This window comes from Petaurus breviceps, unplaced genomic scaffold, assembly GCF_028583685.1.
Source record: "Petaurus breviceps papuanus isolate PSGF00001 unplaced genomic scaffold, PetGlider_PUasm1.0 128, whole genome shotgun sequence".
Lineage (NCBI taxonomy): Eukaryota > Metazoa > Chordata > Mammalia > Diprotodontia > Petauridae > Petaurus > Petaurus breviceps.
Window position 1 is genome coordinate 5402552 of NW_027185664.1, and position 13126 is coordinate 5415677.

At 38.2% G+C, this 13126-nt stretch overlaps 1 protein-coding gene across 3 annotated transcripts in view; it reads right to left on the bottom strand.

Annotated features, from left to right (window-relative positions):
* The window catches only part of LOC138171839 (E3 ubiquitin-protein ligase NEDD4-like), a 507053-nt gene that overhangs the window by 347831 nt on the left and 146096 nt on the right, over positions 1-13126 (bottom strand). The gene's annotated exons all lie outside the window — the stretch shown is intronic.

Sequence of the window (13126 nt, forward strand, 5' to 3'; positions counted from 1 at the left end):
GGAGAATCAGAGAACCCAAAGTAACTGATCTGGCCACCCTCCTCTCTTCTTTCCTTACTTCCTTTTTTAATTTTTTGGGGGGAAAGGCAGGGCAAATGGGGTTAAGTAACTTGCCTACGGTCACATGGCTAGTAAGTGTTAAGTGTCTGAGGCCAAATTTGAACTCAGGTCCTCCTAACTCCAGGGCCAGTGCTCTGTTCACTGCACCACCTAGCCATCCCCCTTACCTTACTTCTAAGGATATGGTTTCACAAAATTTATAGTCACATACATAAAGCAAGGCAAAGGAAAATAAGATAACATCAGAGCAAATTAATAAACATTTGGGGAGATAAAACTCAATTGAACATATGCTCTGGGCAGTTTTTAATAATATTATCACTGTTCTAAATTTACTTAAGTCCAATTCACTGCTCCAGGTTTCTTCTAACAAATGAACATAGCAAGCACACTTTCACAGGATAGTATCTGAGGATCAAAAGATCCTAAGTCTGAAGCTGAAAAATACCTCATAGGTAATCCAATACAACTTCCTCTTTCACAAATGAGGGGACTGAGGTCAGTTAGACAATAAACATTAAGTACCTACTGTGTGCTAATCACTTAGAATAAAAAGAAAGTCTCTTCTCTCAAGAAGTTCACACACAGAAGCTACAACATGCCAACAAGTTATGTACAAATAAGCTATAAACAGGATAAATTAGAAATGATCAACAGAGGGAAGGCACTGGCATTAAGGAAAACCTTCCTGTAGAAGGTTGCAATTTTATCTGGGATTTGAAGGAAACCAGGAATCAGAGATGAGGAGGGAGAACATTCCAGGAATGGGTGGGCCACAAGAAAAAATGCCTGGAGTCAGATGGAGTATCTTATGCAGAGACCAGAGTCACAGGATCATGGGGGTCCTGTAGGTGAAGGAGAGGCATTGTAATATAACAAGACTGGAAAGATCTAGTAAGATTAAGTGATTTGCCAAAAGTTATAGGAGGAGTAAGGTTCAGAAAGTTATATTTGAACTCGGATCCCCTGACTCTAGAAGCCTGTATCCTTTCCTCTCCAGGGCTTCTTAAACTTCTTCCACTGGTGACCCCTTACTGGTTTGCATAGTTAGCACTGCATGGCCTGAAGGCATGCACAGTACAAAGTGCACATGCTTGGTGTTCAGAACCAAGGCTACAAGGAAGTTGTGCCATGCAACATGGACAAGCCCAGACAGAAACATCTCAGATTCATTACACATTTGAGTTTTAATTAATTTTTGGTCATTGCCAAGTTCAGAAAACTTTCACTGTTGCCAAATTTTTATGGGGTCACAACCCAGTTTTTAAGAAGTGCTGTGAGTCTACACTACCAATATCCTCCTCTAAGCAAGAAATCTATTGTTTTTTTTTAATAACAAAATGGATTTTTCATAAGCCATGAATAGATCTTTCCATTAAAGTCTTCTTCTATTCAGAGAAAGAACTAGAGTTTGAATGCAGATTGAAGCTCTCTTTTTCTTGTTTGGTTTTGTTTCCTCTTTCCCATTGTTCACATTCCATCAGCTATAATCCTTTTTTACAACCTGACTAATGTCTAATGTGAAAGTATTTGCAGATCCTATTAGTATTAGTATTAGATTGCATGCCCCATGGGGAGCTGGGGGGAGGAGAAAATTGAAACTCAAGGGATTGTGGAACTGAAACTTGTAAACTAAAAGCAAGCAAACAAATTAATAAAGACAAAAAAAAGTCAACTTCTGATTATTCATCACTGCCTTGGAAGTGATTCTGGATTCTCTAAGACTATGCCTACACGTAAAATCTCTGGCAGATAGTACCAAGCTGGAAAGCCTTCAAGTACAGGTCCAGTGATGGGATACTATCCTCAGACCTGCCTAGATAATCACCAGAAGGTTGTTGAGAGCAGATCCTTCTGGACCCCAGCTATTGGTGAAAGTATAAGAAACAGATCAGCAAAATCTGCAATACCCACCTTCTGAGGAAATACCCTACCTACAATGATGAAATCATATACATTTTGAAGGATTTACATACAGAAATACAGACAGAGTAAGCAACAGTGAAACTGAGGGACAGCCAAAGCAGCAACACATGAATCAATATGTAACCTCTAATTATTAGTTTAGACTAGAAAAAAAAATGAGTATTCAATTCAACATTTTCTGTAGCTTTCTGCTATGAATATAAGTCCTATAGAATAAGAATACAAATTGGGATTTTAAAAAATCATGACTCCTTTATAGGGGAATTAAATTAACCTATGTCACCAAAAGAAAATGCAAACAACCTTTGAGGCACATTTATTACCCATTCTGACGTCCCTCCATATGTTAGAAGTAAAATGTTAGCGTCATCATTTATGGGTTAGGTGTGTTTTATATCCCTAGTGCTGATGTTACAAAATAGAATTCTTTTTGCAGCTTTAATGAGTGTTTAAAACATATATCCCTTATTACAAAAACATTTCTGGCCGCAGAGCAATAAATTTAAAGGGAGAGGAAGATTTATTAAAAGAAAAACAAATCACCATATTTTAAAGTGGAATATACTACAGTATCTTAAATTATAAGTGTTTCCTCTATTGATACATACAAGTTTAAAATTATTTATAGAAGTTAATATCCCTTCCACAGAATGCAGCAGGAATAATTATTTTCCTACAAGACAACAATGTTTTGTCAATTGTATTCAACTTTCTGCATTAGAAACTAGTATCGTATGAATGACATTACAAGGGTGTCTTTTTAAATGCACAGCACTGAACAAATCAAAAAAGGATGGAACACCAAAGATGCCACAGGACCCAGAAGGGTATGCCTAATGGTTACAACTCTGTGGAATCAGACCTCAATGGTTGACCGCTCAAGGTCAAACACAAATGGTAGTCCTGAGTCTAAACTTCTCTTTTTTTCATGGGTCATTCTCCAGATGATATTCACCAAGGAATATAGGTTAAGAAATGCATGTGTTTTAAAAGTCCACTCCCCTTCAATCCTATACTCCAGTATTGGCCCCCAGCTCTCAGAAAAGAATATGGATAAGTTGTCTGCCATAGATCTTTAAATCTATGGACTTTCTTTTACTAAAAGTTTAAAAATGCAGCCTATCTATTGAGAAAATGCAAAACAATAGCATTGTCAAGAGGAAATTCTTTTTTTCAAAAGGGCTCTAGACTAATTTATTTTTTGACAATCTCACTTTTATAAAGATCTGAATTTCATCTTCCACAATCATAGCACCCCATTATTCTGATAGTCTTGGACCTAGTTTCTATCTTGCACAATATGATGCAAATCATTTCATAGCTCTGCTACTAAGGATGTGTAAATCTTGGGCTATGATTTCTAGGCTCCTGAAGGTCACAAAGGTCACAAGGTTACTTCTAATTGGTAAAGGCACCTAACACTTAAAACTGATGTTTCCTGTTCTTCCCTATTCCCACCTTTTCTCTCCTCTGGAATTCCCCAAAGAGATGAAGTCACAAATCCAATTTTTTTTTAAAAAGAGACTTTAAAAAACACACTTCTCCATTATAGCTCTTAGAAAACCAGCTATGAGAGACAAAAGGGGGAAAAGCAGGGAGGGAGAGAAACATAAAATAGGTTGGGGGAGGGGAGAGGGAAAACCCCACCCCAAAACATGATGCTAAAACAGACTTCCTCAGTGGTAGGCTACAAATACAGAATGCTGTACAGCTTGTTTTGCTCGTTGCCTTTTATCGTGAGGAGGGGAAATTCTATGGGGATAGTGGAAGAAAATCTACCTAAAGGTGAATGTGAAAAAAACAAAAGGTGTGAGCATTTTTTTTAATTAATTTATTTTACTTTTAGTTTACAAAATTCAGTTCCACAACCCTTGAGTTGCAAATTTTCTTCCCCTTCTTTTCCTCCTCCCCCCAACCCCCATGGCAGCATGCAATCAGATATGGGTTCTACAAATACCTTCACATTAAACATTAGTCAAATTGTAAAGAAGAATTACAACCAATGGAGTGAACAGTGAGAAAGAAGGAATGAAACAAAACATAAAAGAGAGAGCAGGCAGTCTGCTTCCGTCTGCATCCAGACTCTAGTTCTTTCTCTGGATGTGGACAGCCCTCTCCATCATGAGTCTTTGGAGTTGTCTCATAACCTTGCACTGCTGAGAGGAGCCTGTCTGTCAGAGCTAGGCGTCACAGACTGATGCGTTTGCAGCTGCGTACAAAGTCCTCCTGGTTCATGTGAGCAATTTTTTGTTTTGTTTTTTAATGAATGAACCAAAAACAGACACATAAAGGGAACAAAGTAAAAAGCCAAAAAGGGGAGAGGGGAAGAGACTGACTGTGTATGAAAGGAGGGGAAAAGAGCAAGGAGTACCAAGCAAGGAAAGGACAGTGTTAAAGTCATGACAAGACAAAGGAGACTGGAGGGAGACCGGAACCTCAAAACCCACTACAGGAAGGGGTCTGCACTATATTCTGTAGTAACACGCACTATATTCTGTGCTATGCACAGTACAGTAACATCTCATGCTACATGACTCCAGTCTGCCAAGCTCTCCAACTTCTCTTTCTGCCCATCCATCCATCTCCCATCAGGCAGTCAACTATCATCTTCCGTCTGAGCCGTCGGCAGTGTGCAGGCATCTAGAAACAACTTCCCTGTATTATATCAATCCAAATACAGACCACGCTTTCCCCAAATATCTGACTGATGTATCCAACCTGAAGGCACCCTATAATCAAGTTCTTACTGTTATAGATAGAACTTGAGCCTCCCCACCAGAAGCCAAAGTGGTAACAATTGCTTTCCTATAAATGACATGCACAAAGGCTGGAAGAAAATCATGCCCAGAATTCTATCTAGGGCTTTGCCCACAGGGCATCAAAGTTTAGAGGATACTGTGGAATGGGAGGGAAAAAAACCCAACAACTAAGCTTGGCATTTGGTTTTTGCTCTTATTCAGTCGTGTGACCCCATTAGGGTTTCTCTTGGCAAAGACACTGGGGAAGTTTGCCATTTCTTTCTCCAGATTATTTTACAGATGAGGAAACCGAGACAAATAGGGTTAAGTGACTTATCAAGGGTCACACAGTTAGGAAGTATATGAAACCAGATTTGAACTCAGGAAGATGAGTTCTACCTGATGCCAGGCCCAGTACTCTATCCAAAGCATCACCTCTGCCCCAGTTTAACAGTAATTAAAATAGGAATCTTCTAAAGGCATGCTCCTTTCCCCTGTATTAGCCTCCCAAACAGCTGTAGACAGCGTTCCTAACAGGGCTTCTCCTCCCACAAAACCTTGTGCCCTGTAGTACCCTCTACCTTTCCCCAACATTTCCCAAATGAATCTGCCTTATTTCTTGCTCTAGACAAGTAAGTACTAGTTCCAGATCTGTCCATGATAGAAATCTCTGCTGGTATAAAGCAAGGTAAGTAAAGCTTTCCTCACTCCCACTGACTCCTGCATCATCACCTGCTCTTTCTTGGTCTCTTGGACATACGGATCTCACTGCTAAACCTTTTATTCCCTCTCCTGCATCCCAAAGGTTTGGAAAGAGCTACTCATGATGAGTGATGGGAAAACATCTCTTGGAGTCCCCCCTTTAATATCAAACTTCATAACTGGTTCATAAGTTTTGTGTTTCAGAGGAGAAAAATTGGTGAGTAATTGTAATTGTAACTAATTGGTAAGTAGGGGACAGATCTCAAGTGATGGTGGCATCTCTGAGCTTTGTGGTTTATTAAACAGAATAGCAGAAGAGAGAAGAAGCAAGTAAAAGGAACCCACTTTTCTTAGTCCCCTCATCTGCCCTGAAAAGGCAACTTTTTTTCCACACTTGTCAATCAAAATATCTACTCTTGGAAGTGTGGGAGTGTGTTCTCTATAATTTGTTTTTCAAGGAACAAGTATCTGAAAAAATGTTTCCCACTGTCCCTATCTCCCACTGAGAACATTTTAACTACTTAGTCCACCAAAATAAATTTCCACATTAGTCACATCTGAAAATGTATGTCTCAATGTAGAGATCCATCGTTTCTCTTTCTCTGCCAGAAGGTGAATGGGATGTTTCATTTTCATTCTTCTGAACTCATGGTTTATCATTGTTTATCATGTTTTATCAGAGTGATAAAGTCTTTCAAAATTGGTTTTTATTTATAATGTTCTCCTATAAATTGTTAGCCTAGTTCTTCTTACTTTATAGAGAACAATTCAAGAAGTCAACCCAGGTCCTTCTGAAATTGGCCATTTCATTATTTCTTATGGCACAATAACATTCCATTTCATTCATATTCCACAGTTTATTTAGCCATTATTTAAGAGGAGACCCTGCTAGCATCCAATCTGAGCCTATCAAGAAATAAAATAATAGTTACGATTTCTAGAGTGCTTTAAGATTTGCAAAGCATTCTACATAAATTATTTCATTTGATCAACTCTGGGACATATTCCCATTTTACAGATGATAAAAACCGAGGCTGAGAGAGGTTAAGTGACTTGCTGAGAGGCAAACAGCTAGTAAGTGACTGCAGCAGGATTTGAACATAGGTCTTCCTGACTCCAAACCGAGTACTTTATACATTACACCACTTAGATGCCTCAACAAAAAAATACATGTTTTTGTCCATATAGAACCTTTTCCTCTTTCTTTGATTTCTTTGGGCCATAGACCTCATAGCTGTATGGCTGTTTTAAAGGATCTGCACATTTTGGTAATTTGCTAGCCATACTTCCAAACTGTTTTCCAAAATGGATGGTTCTCTCTAATGTGTGTTGTTGCCCTAAGGACTGAGTGTATTATTTGCTTGCTTTTAGGAAAAAAAAATTGGATTCTGCTAAATAGATCAATGTCTTTTATATAACTTTGTGTAAAGATTTTTCAGTGGGAACAACAGCTCCTATTCTGTTGTGGGTTAGGAGATCATACTTATTACAACTATATCTAAAATAAGAGGAAACAGATTCTAAGTAGTTCACTCATCAGCTGAGTGCATGGGTTCTGAATGTCGCAATTTATTTTTGCTTACTCAGAGGCCTTTCTCAGGTCTGAAAGCTTGAAAGAGCTAAGAAATTATATAGGGCTATCCTCTCATCTTACAAATGAAGAGATGAAGATTCCACAACAGTTGTAACTTCACAAAACAACTCAGCTGCTTGCTTACTTTCATATGGCTGAGGTTAATGAATAACCAATTTCCAGATAAGTGAGCATTAGTATTTTATATTATACTGTTGAGGCAGGAGGAGGAGGGGACAGTGGTGGAAAGGTAAAAAAAAAGTTTTTGAATAAAAAACACACTTTCTGCTGCCCAAGAACCTACAACCTGTCTAGGGAGACAGAATGTATATATACAGAAACTACCTAAGGTTTTAGTTTAGTAAAATGCACAATGAATCAAAAGACACAGACTGAAACCAATCTCTACTCTTAAAAGGCTTCTTTAACTTAGGTATGTCAGTATCTTAATATCTAGCTGTATAAATAAGCAGGTCTTTGGGGCCAAATGATCTCCATGGATACTCCCAGCTTTAAGTCCAGTGATGCTATAAATGAGAAAATCATCTAAGTACCTTGGGGAAAATATAATATCATTCAAGGTATTTTTAGAGGAAATGTGTAAAGATAAAAATTAAGCCTCTTTCTTCTTCTTCTGGTCTCATAGGATCATAGGCAGAACTGGAAGAGATCATCTGGATCTAAGGAAACTGAATATCAGGGAAGTTAAATGATTTGTCCAAGGTCACACATGAAAAAATTAAGACTCAGGTCCCCAAATTCTTCAGGGTAAAGCAGTTTCTAAAACCTCAAAATTATCCCATTGGGCAAACTCACTTTCGAAATAACACTAGCATTTTGTATACACTTCTCTCCAAGTTTTGAATAGCAACATCTTATACTGAAAACAAAGAAGGTTTTTAACCAGGTCTAAACAAAAAGACAAAAATATTCTCGGGCACCCACTAGCTGTGTGACCTTAGGCACGTCAACTAACCTCTTAAGGCTTCACTATCATCATCTGTAAAATGAGGTGTCAGACTCTAAGGCCTTTCTAGCTCTAAAGTTATGATTTTATGAGTCTATGTACTATGATTCTAAGTACTAAAAAAAAAGGAAAAAAAGAAACTTTCAAAGCGGTATCTACAATTATTTCATTCTTTCATCTCATTATCTACCTTCCTTCTTTTCCCCAAATTTAATAATAAAATAATCCCTCCACTTAAAATAAAAGGTAAAAATCTCTAGAAAAAGTCAAGAAGAAACCAAAATGGGCAATTATTTGGATAGTGTGGGAATCTTCATCATGATCCCTCAATATTGAAGGGGAAATTCAGTTAAATTCCTAATCAATTCACCTAAGCAAAAAAACACCATTACTTAAGTTGGCCATCATTGTCTACCAGTCAGCCATAAGAAGGGGCCCTTGGAGTCCCTCATCATTGTTTTGGTTTTTTGTACAACAGTCTACAAGGTCTCTTTTGTTACTGTCTTATTATTTTAATTACTCACATGATTTCTGATGGGCAAGTCAAAGGCATTAACTTTATCTCCTTGAGGACCTATAAACTCACTGCCAGCCTACCTGCCTGGTTTATGATACCATTTCACAACATATCCTAGGACCAGTCACTCTTTCTGTCCCGCTCCCAGCTTCCCATCCCTCTTCCTATGATCCAAAGCCCAGACTTAACACTTTAAGACCATCTATCCATATACATACAGCAACCTGGTATCAAATTGTCTATAACAGGATTATCATCAAAGCACTGAGGCTTTCTCCACTTACCACAGGCCGAGATCCAAAGCTAACTTCCACAAGACACCATGGTCCTGATTTTGAATTTTTCTGTGTTCTTCCTCCCTAACTGCCTTATAGCACAATAGAATTCCATTACATTTCATCTACTACAACTTGTCCAGACATTCCCCAACCAATGGTCATCCCCTCAATTTCCAATTCTTTGTCACCACAAAAAGAGCCGCGATAAGTATTTTTGTAGAGGTACGTCCCTTTCTCTTTTTTATGATCTCTTTGGGATACAGACCTAGTCATGGTAGGCTTGAATCAAAGGGTATGCACAGTTTGATTGCCATTTAGGAATAATGACAAATTAGTCTCCAGAGTGGTTGGATCAGTTCACAACTCCACCAATAGTACATTTGTGTCCCAATTCCTACTTACCTGCCTTGTTCCTTCTCCTCTGCCAAAGGTTCCAATGATTCTTAATTTGAATCAAAACAAAAGAAGCTGGGGCCAGGCATGAGGAAAGGCATATGAATGTCTGTGAATGAATCTACACATGTCACTGGGTGTAGTGTATGCACAGAAACATTCTACAGCTATATAGGATAATTTATCCATTTTTCTATATCCTTCATTTTATGGGACAGATATATTTCATTGAGACAGGACATAATGTAATTGATAGAGAAATGGCCTTGCAATCAGAAAGATCTGGGTTCACGCTGTGCCTCTTCAACATACTGGCTTTGGGATCATGGAAGAGTCGCTGAGTCTCACTCAATATGCTAGGGTTGCCAATCAGCATGAATGGAGGGAGATTCTATATACAGAGTTCTCCATACTTAATGGAGTCACAGGTCTGGACCCTCACCAAAAAATGTTGCATTATAGTTAACCACACAATATACTTTTGCCAAATGAATCCAATTTACTTGGGGTTTCCATTAGAAAATCAGAGATGTATACTTACAGGGAGGGGGAAAATGCCATCCATCTTCTCCTCAAAGTGGGTGGCTCTTATAGATGCTTCATAAATAATGGATGAATAAATTCCTAGCATAAAGTAATGGGAATGTAAATTTAAAGATCTTCCCTGCCCCTAGGCTAAAGTGCACCAGGAGCCTGGGGTGGGAAGCTTGTTTTTCAGTAGATACTTCTTGATTGGCCAGTGAGTCAATAAGGTTGTTACATTCTCTGAGCCAGGAGAAGGCTGTATAAGCCCTGATGTGTCGCTCTGTTTTGGGGGCTCACTTTGAGAAGTGTTCTGTGATTTAATCAGATGAAACTCTGGAAAGCCGTTGTCCAGAGGCCCCCAGCTTTGAAACCCAGATGTTGTTTGGTATGGATGTAATGGTTGGACAGTTTGGAAATCTGTCTACTTGATCTGTTTTTGTCTTGATAATTCTGTCTGTATACTCTGAAGTTGGGGATGCTGACCTTTTTCCCCTGAACTAGGTAAATGATACATATTTGACTGATTAAAGTAAGCTTGTTAACCCATTTTGAGTTGCTTTCCTTTAACAAAGCAGATCTAAGAACCTGTGTTGGTAACAAACCCTGAGGACGCTTGGGGTGCTTGCTGCTACACATAATGTGCAGAAAACAATAATGGTATCTCTTATCTAATACTTAACTTGGAAAACTTATGATAAAAAAATCAAATTTAATATGTCCATTATTCATGCCTACTTTCTCTATTTAAAAGTGTGATGATGTTTTAGTCACTAAAATCAGCATCAGTATGAGAAAAATGGATCCATGGGATCCAATGGAGAAGGAAATGACAAACCACTCCAGTATATTTGCCAAGAAAACCCAAATGAGCTCATGAAGGGTTGAACATGACTGAAATGACTGAACAACAAAAAACGAAAAGAAAGTCATATAGAAGAGAACTTCCTTTCTGTGACATCCCTTCCCCAATCCCTATACTTGGAGCAGCTGCAAACAGTGGAATGATGATGCCTGGTAGGATAGAATCGGGGTGAAGCTTAATCAAACAAGAATGCAGGAGAGACATAACATATAATTTAGTCATTTAGGCTTTTTCACAAAAATATTCTTCTCTATTAATTTAACATGAAGTTACAAAAAGTTCAATATTTGAGATAAATTCATCCCAATATTTTATTTTTAGAAAGGAAGAATCATATCATCATATTGGGTTAAGAGTGCAAAGGGGACCTCAGAGGTCATCTATCTACTCCAACTTATTCATTTTGTAAATGAGCAAACTAAAGCTAAGAGATATTAAGGATCTTGCTCAATACTACATGGGTACTAAGTCAAATATTCAAACCGAGTCAAGTCTCACATTCCAAATTCATCACATTTTCCACTGTACCATGATGCTTCCCAAAAGTCAGTGGCCCATGCAAGGCAGGACTAAGCCTAGAACCATGACATTATTAGTACCATATGCTAATCAAATGGCTTTGACCAAGGAAAAAGTCCAACATATATCTTTACATTATACTTTCCATTTATAAATAATTTACTGTCCCAGTTAGGGATAGGTTTCAAAGGGGGGAAAAACAATCTTCTAATTATGATCAAATGCTCTCTTCTATTTAGTTATTTATTATAACCTCTTATAATCTATACTTATGCTTTTATAGAGATAAGCTTTTATCTCTCACACAAACACAAGCTGCACTATATCAGGGGTGGAGAACCTGCAGAACACATGTGGCCTTGTAAGTCCCTGGATGTGGCCTTTTGACTGAGGCCAAGTTTTACACAACAGAGCCTTTATTAAAGGGATTTGTTCTGTGAAGTTTGGATTCAGTCAAATACTGCACTTGAGGACCTAGAGGGCCACATGTGGCATTGAGGCTACAGGGTTCCCCACCACTGCACTAGGCTTTTCTGACATTGAGTTCTTCTATGATGCTTTGCCTTTATGAGCCTCAGTTTTCTCTTCTGAAAAACATGGAAACCACAGGTCCAGGAACTTCTGACTGGCTTTGAAATATTTAATATTTTCATCTATGAACTGGATAATAGTATTATATTATTACACACTATTTCCTCTTCTCTTCTGCCTCTATACTATTTCACTTGAATCCATCAGCTCAAATGGTTTCCACTATTATCATTGTACAGATGATTCTCAGATTTATTGGTCCAGCTTTAGCCTCTCTCAAAACCTCAAATCCCACACCTCCAACTGCCTCTTGGGCATTTCATACCAGACATCTCATAGATATTTTCAACTCAACATGTCAAAAAACTGAACTCATGGGGCGGCTAGGTGGAGCAGTGAATAGAGCACTGGCCCTGGAGTCAAGAGGACCCGAGTTCAAATCCAGACTCAGACACTTAACACAAAACTAGCCATGTGACCTTGGGCAAGTCACTTAACCCCAGTTGCCCTGTCATCCCCCCTCCAAAAAAAGCAAAACAAAAACAAAAAACTGAACTCATTATTGGTCCTCCCAAAATCCTCCCCTCTTGCTGACTTTCCTATTACTGTAGAAGGTATCACCAACCTCCCAGTAAAAACCTATGTGCCACATTTAGTCACTCCTCTTCTCTCATTCTCTATATCTAATTATTTGCCAAGTCCAGTAGGTTTTTTTTTTTTTGGTGGGCAGAGGCTAATTTACATGTTGCATGGCAGGGTCAACCAATCTTAAATTAGTGCAATGTTTTTTTTATGTTTAGTCTCTAATGTTTCTATGACCCCTTCTTATTATATTACAAGGATATAGTTTTGCTTCACCTAAAATGTTCTTCTCTGAAATGGATCATCCCTAAGGTTTCTTTAAAGCTTCTTCAAAGTCCTCCTGACTTCAGGGCCAGGGCTCTATTCACTGTGCCACCTAGCCGCCCCCTCCAAAGCTTTTAAAAAGGCAAAATTCTGTGTTCTAAGAAATATGGTTAAGGGGAAGCTAAGTGGAGCAGTGAATAGAGCACCGGCCCTGGAGTCAGGAGGACCTGAGTTCAAATCTGGCCTCAGACACTTAACACTTACTAGCCGTGTGACTTTGGGCAAGTCACTTAACCCCAAATGCCCTGCCTTCCCTCTCCAAAAAAAGAAGCAAAAAAAAAAAAATATGGTTAGAAACCTATTGCAAATCAGATCCAAACTTTTTCTACCATTAGTTTAGTTCATCTAATCCACTAGATGAAAAGATACATACTAATTATGCAGATCTATTAAATAAGGAGCAGATGAACATTACAAGTCATACTCTCTACTACTCCAAAATTCTTTTAGGAAAACTTCTACCAAAATAAACTAAACTAAAATAAAATAATAATTTCCAAACAAAATTCGCTCTTCAATTAACTTCAAATACTTCTAACATCAAACATCATGCTCCTTTTTCCCATAATGGCAATATTCTCACATTTATAAGAAAGAATACGTACAATAGTCATGTTCTTGTTGGCATT